General features: G+C 37.7%; 1 non-coding gene across 1 annotated transcript; it reads right to left on the reverse strand.

Moving 5' to 3' along the window:
* Nucleotides 1-4979: 4979 nt before the first annotated feature.
* Nucleotides 4980-5051, reverse strand: trnac-gca (transfer RNA cysteine (anticodon GCA)). Its single transcript has one exon. It is a non-coding gene; the product is annotated as a tRNA-Cys (tRNA).
* Between the last annotated feature and the right edge of the window lie 1435 nt (nt 5052-6486).

Consider the following 6486-nt stretch of genomic DNA (forward strand, 5'->3'; position numbering starts at 1 on the left):
TGCACAGTGACTTTGAAAAAGTAAGGAAACAAACAAAAATACATCTAAAAAATGTTGAGCATGACAAATTCGTGATGGTACCTGCCCATTGAAACATATTGCAAATGCACAGTGACTTTGAAAAAGTAAGGAAACATAAACAAAAAAACATCAACAAATTTTTTGGGTAACCAGTTGCATATTTTAGATCACAAGATGACAAAGGTATAGTTTGAGCAAAGTAAAGCTTGAATTTTGAGCATGACAAATTCGTGATGGTACCTGCCCATTAAAACATATTGCAAATGCACAGTGACTTTGAAAAAGTAAGGAAACAAACAAAAATACATCTAAAAAATTTTGAGCATGACAAATTCGTGATGGTACCTGCCCATTAAAACATATTGCAAATGCACAGTGACTTTGAAAAAGTAAGGAAACATAAACAAAAAAACATCAAAAAAAAATTTGGGTAACCAGTTGCATATTTTAGATCACAAGATGACAAAGGTATAGTTTGAGCAAAGTAAAGTTTGAATTTTGAGCATGACAAATTCGTGATGGTACCTGCCCATTAAAACATATTGCAAATGCACAGTGACTTTGAAAAAGTAAGGAAACATAAACAAAAAAACATCAAAAAAAATTTTGGGTAACCAGTTGCATATTTTAGATCACAAGATGACAAAGGTATAGTTTGAGCAAAGTAAAGTTTGAATTTTGAGCATGACAAATTCGTGATGGTACCTGCCCATTAAAACATATTGCAAATGCACAGTGACTTTGAAAAAGTAAGGAAACATAAACAAAAAAACATCAACAATTTTTTTGGGTTACCAGTTGCATATTTTAGATCACCAGGTGCACATTTCAGGTCACCAGGTGCACATTTCAGATCACCAGGTGCACGGAGGAAAATATTTACTTTTGACTTTGACTTTTGACTTCCTATGACATCATATTGCAAATGGAGAAAACATATGCCTTATGCACAAGTAAAACAAAAATAAATATGATAATACAAGTTGACAAAGGTATAGTTTGAGCAAAGTAAAGTTTGAATTTTGAGCATGACAAATTCGTGATGGTACCTGCCCATTAAAACATATTGCAAATGCACAGTGACTTTGAAAAAGTAAGGAAGCATAAACAAAAAAAATCAAAACATTTTTGTTGCACATTTTAGATCATCAGTTGCACGGAGGAAAATCGTTACTTTTGACTTTGACTTTTGACTTCCTATGACATCATATTGCAAATGGAGAAAACATATGCCTTATGCACAAGTAAAACAAATATGATAATAAAGTATGACTAAAGTATGTTGATAAAGTTCTTATACATGTGTTATTGACACAAAAATCGAAAGAATTTTGAAAAAAGGTCCAGAAAGCACTTTTTTAAGGATGTGTGAAGTTTTTTACCAAATTTTGACATTTTTGACTTTTGACTTTTGACTTCCTATGAAATCATATTCCAAATGGAGAAAACATATGCCTTATGCACAAGTAAAAAAAAAAATATATATATATGATAATAAAGTATGACTAAAGTATGTTGATAAAGTTCTTATACATGTGTAATTGACACAAAAATCGAAAGAATTTTGAAAAACGGTCCAGAAAGCACTTTTTTAAGGATGTGTGAAGTTTTTTACCAAATTTTGACATTTTTGACTTTTGACTTTTGACTTCCTATGAAATCATATTGCAAATGGACAAAACATATGCCTTATGCGCATGTACTTAAAAAAAATATATATATGATGACAAAAGTATACTCATACAGTTCTTACACATGTGTAATTGACAAAAAACTCGAAAGAATTTCGAAAAAAGGTCCAGAAAGCACTTTTTTAAGGGGTTTTAAGTTTTTTTTTTTTTTATTCTTTTTTCAAATTTTGGCTTTTGGATGTTGACTTGGGTGCCATTTGCAATATGAAAAGCCCCGGTGGAACGCACACGCCCCCTATTGGAATTTTGAAGTGTTACAATTGGCAATTGCCATATGGCATTTGCAATATACTTTGCATGAATCAACGCCAAATTGGGTGGTATTGGCCATCGTGTATATGGTTTGTCCAATGCCAATATTCCGCCATTTATTTTTGTCCAAATCAGGGGGGTATTCCCTTACAATAGCATTGACTTGTCTATATAATGCAGTAAGTGCTACTTGTTGGTGTAGTTTGACGTGACTTATGCAACAAAAAATCCCCGGATAGTCAGTGTTATCCTCTTTTGCCAATAGAAAGACTAATTCAAAGAAAAGCATTATTTGAGGCCATAGCTCATAAGTGCTTCTCTTTGGGGTAGTCTTAACTCTGTTAGTTATAGGTCATTTCCATAGCTCTCAGCTTTCCAGAACATGCTGAATTCTACTTCAACTTGAGCCCCCTTCTTTTATCAAGCCACAGAAAGTGCTATTAAGTTGAGGTCTGATTTTGCATTGAATTACAGCAACCACTTTTTAACGAGTCTCTACATCTACCTACATGTCACAACAGAAACCCCAACAAAAGCATTGACTGGTTTGGTCTGCAGTAAGTGCTTTTTATTGGGGTATTTGTTCATGGCCATTTGAACACAAGCATTCTGTGGTTCTTTTCTGAACATGTTTTTTCTCCCAGTTTCACATTAAAGTTACCTTAAATGGAAGCATACATTTTTTTGCTGGAAGAATAAGTGCTTCTCTTTGGGGTAGCCATAACTGTGTTTTGCCACTAGGCTCTGCTCTTGAGTACCAAGAAAGACTACATAAACTTATTTTATGTGTTATGTGCTGTTTCTAGCTAATCATGCACTCTTTTTTCATACAGAATGAATAGATTCTCTATTGAATTACAGCAACTACTTTTTATTGAGTCTCTACATGTCACAACAGCAACCCTAACCAAAGCATTGACTGGTTTCGCCTGCAGTAAGTGCTTTTTATTAGGGTAGCTGTTAATGGCCATTCTTCAACAAGCATTCTGTGGAGCTGTTCTAAACATAGTTTATCTCCTTGCTTCACATTAAAGTTACCTTAAATGGAAGCATATATTTTATGCTGGAAGAATAAGTGCTTCTCTTTAGGGTTAACATAACTGTGTTTTACCACTAGACTCTGCTCTCGAGTATCAAGAAAGCAAACATAAACTGCTTTCATGTGTTGTGTTCTTTGTTTCTATGTAATCACACACAACTTTTTCACATCAACGATCAGCTGACAATGTGGAAGACGCCTCATCAAGCTCAAGCACCTCAGTCATAAGCTGCCTACTACCATTAGCATGAAGACATAGTTATTTCACAATAGGTGTGGAAGGGGCTTGTCCGTGAACTGCACAGCTATCAGTTAGTGTCCCCGAATATTTAAAATTAGCACGTCCCAGGGTAGAAACTCACTTTAATGAGACTCCTTGGGGGACTACCACCTACACGAATGGGCTCCAGACAAGATGGAAATCATGGAGTTAGCAGGAAGTCATCTTTACCAGAGCTCTACGACTGTGGCCTTTTCTCTACCAAAACAGTAAGTAACTTGTCTATATAATGCAGTAAGTGCTACTTGTTGGTGTAGTTTGACGTGACTTATGCAACAAAAAATCACCGGATAGTCAGTGTTATCCTCTTTTGCCAATAGAAAGATTAATTCAAAGAAAAGCGTTATTTGAGGCCATAGCCCATAAGTGCTTCTCTTTGGGGTAGTCTTAACTCTGTTAGGTCATTTCCATAGCTCTCAGCTTTCCAGAACATGCTGAATTCTACTTCAACTTGAGCACCCTTCTTTTATCAAGCCACAGAAAGTGCTATTAATGCATAGCTGTGTCAGATTTAAAAAAAAACTTTACAGAAAAAGCATAATCTGAGAACGGTGCTCAGAGCCCAATCCAGCTAGAGAAATATCCACCATTTGGAGTCAACAGAAGTTAGAAATAACACTATAAATATTCACTTACCTTTGATGATCTTCATCAGAAGGCACTCCCAGGAATCCCAGTTTGACAATAAACTGATTTGTTCCATAAAGTTCCATGAAGTCCATCATTTATGTCCAAATAGCCACTTGTTGTTAGGGTGTTCAGCCCAGTAATCCATCTTCATGAAGCGCGAGCACTTCGTCCAGACAAACTCGATAGGTTCTGTTACAGGTCATAGAAACAAGTCAAACGATGTATGGAATCAATCTTTAGGATGTTTTTAACATAAAACATCGATAATGTTCCAACCGGAGAAATGCTATGTCTGAAGAGAAGCACTGGAACGAGAGCTAACTCTGTCGGGAGCGCACGTCACGAGCCTGAGACACTCTGCCAGACCACTGACTCAAACAGGTCTCATGAGCTCCTCCTTTATAGCAAAAACCTGAAACAAATTTCTAAAGACGGTTGGCATCTAGTGGAAGCCGTAGGAAGTGCAACTTGACTACATAGACACTGTGTATTCGGTAGGCCAAGCTTTGAAAAACTACAAACATCAGATTTCTCGCTTCCTGGTTGGATATTTCTCAGGTTTTCACCTGCCACATGAGTTCTGTTATACTCACAGACATCATTCAAACAGTTTTAGAAACCTCAGAGTGTTTTCTATCCAATAACAAGAGATGAGTGAAGTGACATGCCTCAAACATGAAGCACTTAAGAGCATAGTGCGCATAGATATAAAGCAGTGTTCCATGTATATGGTAGTGCGTTCCAATGCCGCCTCAGTTACATTTCAAACTAAGCCGCAATCATGACTAGGTCGATTGGCGGGAAATAAAAGTAGAGGCTTTGTCGCCGGCAATACCTTCACATATAAAGAAAAGTCTGCAAAAACATGACACATGAGGACCCAGATGGTGAGGGAGAGCACTCATCTGTCAAACATCTCAGGTCTCACAGATGCTGTTCATTGACTTACTGAAATCGCAGCGTCATCTCATCTAATAAGTGATTAGAGAGAGAGAAAACATCAAATTGCATGAGGGAAGCAATTATATTGTGGCATTTGACTTCTAAAGAAATGAGAGAGAAAATGAGGGGGCACCCAGATTTGAACCAGGGACCTATTGATCTGCAGTCAATTGCTCTACCACTGAGCTATACCCCCTGTTGCGTAAGAGTGGTTTTATGATGGTCTTGTTGGTTTTAGGGCAGGGCCATGTGATTACTGCTACCAGACTGGGGAACCGCCCATTTTTCTCTCCTTGAGTATTGGTTATTATGTGTGTGTGTGTGTGTGTTTGTGCCCACTGAAAACTCAATGATAAGAGTCAGTGTCAGGGCACTGTTTGGGTTCCCAGGCCCCCAGTTTATTGTGTCTGGAGACTTTTCCCGGGTAGTCTCCAGTGTTGATTTTTAATCTAGAACATATCTTGTAAATTGGTGTTATGTTGTGGAGTGCCACTTTAATAAACTTTTCTAAACACTATGTTTCTGTTTTTTTTATAAAGTCAACTGAGCAGTATCCAATGTCTTATTTGTGTTTTACTGTGTGCTTATTTTGTACATACTCTATGCCAAGAAGCTGACTCTCAACAGTCCTGTATTTACAGAGTAGAGAGACAAAGCTCTGACTAAAAGCTGAATTGGTCTGATTTTCAAGGATGCTACGTGTGTCCTCTGCTCTACTCATCCCCATCGGCTCTGTCTCAGTGTCGGGGAAAACTTCCCCTGCGATTCCCACTCAGCCGCTTAAAGCCATGTAAGCCGGGAGGAGCTATAGGGATTGGAAAAGCCAGAGGGCACAGCTAGAAAAGTTCACACTAAATTCTCTTTTTCTCTTTTAATTCTAGCAGAACAGAGAAAGCGCTGGTCTGAGAGCCAAAGTCAAGTGACTTTGAGGGTTATTTTTTCACAGAAAACTGGTTTTCTATAGATTTGACAAGCCAGAGAGACACATAAATCGTGCACAACTGGAAGCACATACACAGACCAAACCATGATGCTCTGTTGTTCTTTTTCGATCTCTTTCTTTTACCTCTCTCTCTCTCAAACACATATTTGAATTCTGACGCGTCTCCATAAAGCAAGGTTCAGAACCTCATTAACTGTAACTTATTCTTCTCATCAACTAGGTAATCATCATCATCATTCCTGCTCTTCACAAGTCCTTTCACTCACAGCACCACACAGTCATATTACCTTACATCAAGACAAGATTCCCTCTTCTGTCCATTGCCATGTCAATGGACCAACAGATTTCAATGGGTAGCATTCTCATGGACCATTAGGTGCTTGATATGGGCATTGGGCTCAGATGGCGTTGTCATGGTATCTATGTTTTCTCAGACAAGAAAGTACCAATAGAAAGGGCAGGGAAGACAAAACCACTCAGAGTTTAGTACGGGAAACCCTATCAAGGTACAGGTATGGGTGGACATATTTTATCATTATAAAAATACCTCATTTGATGGCAATATGCAGAACACACACACACAAGACTAGACTAGACTTTCTTTTAGGTCTTGGCTCATTTATTTTTATTTTCCCATGATGTCAAGCAAATAGGCACTGAGTTTGAAGGTAGGCCTTAAAATACATCC

Source organism: Oncorhynchus mykiss, chromosome 13 (genome assembly GCF_057628025.1).
Source record: "Oncorhynchus mykiss isolate SJ-2025 chromosome 13, ASM5762802v1, whole genome shotgun sequence".
Classification (NCBI taxonomy): Eukaryota; Metazoa; Chordata; class Actinopteri; order Salmoniformes; family Salmonidae; genus Oncorhynchus; species Oncorhynchus mykiss.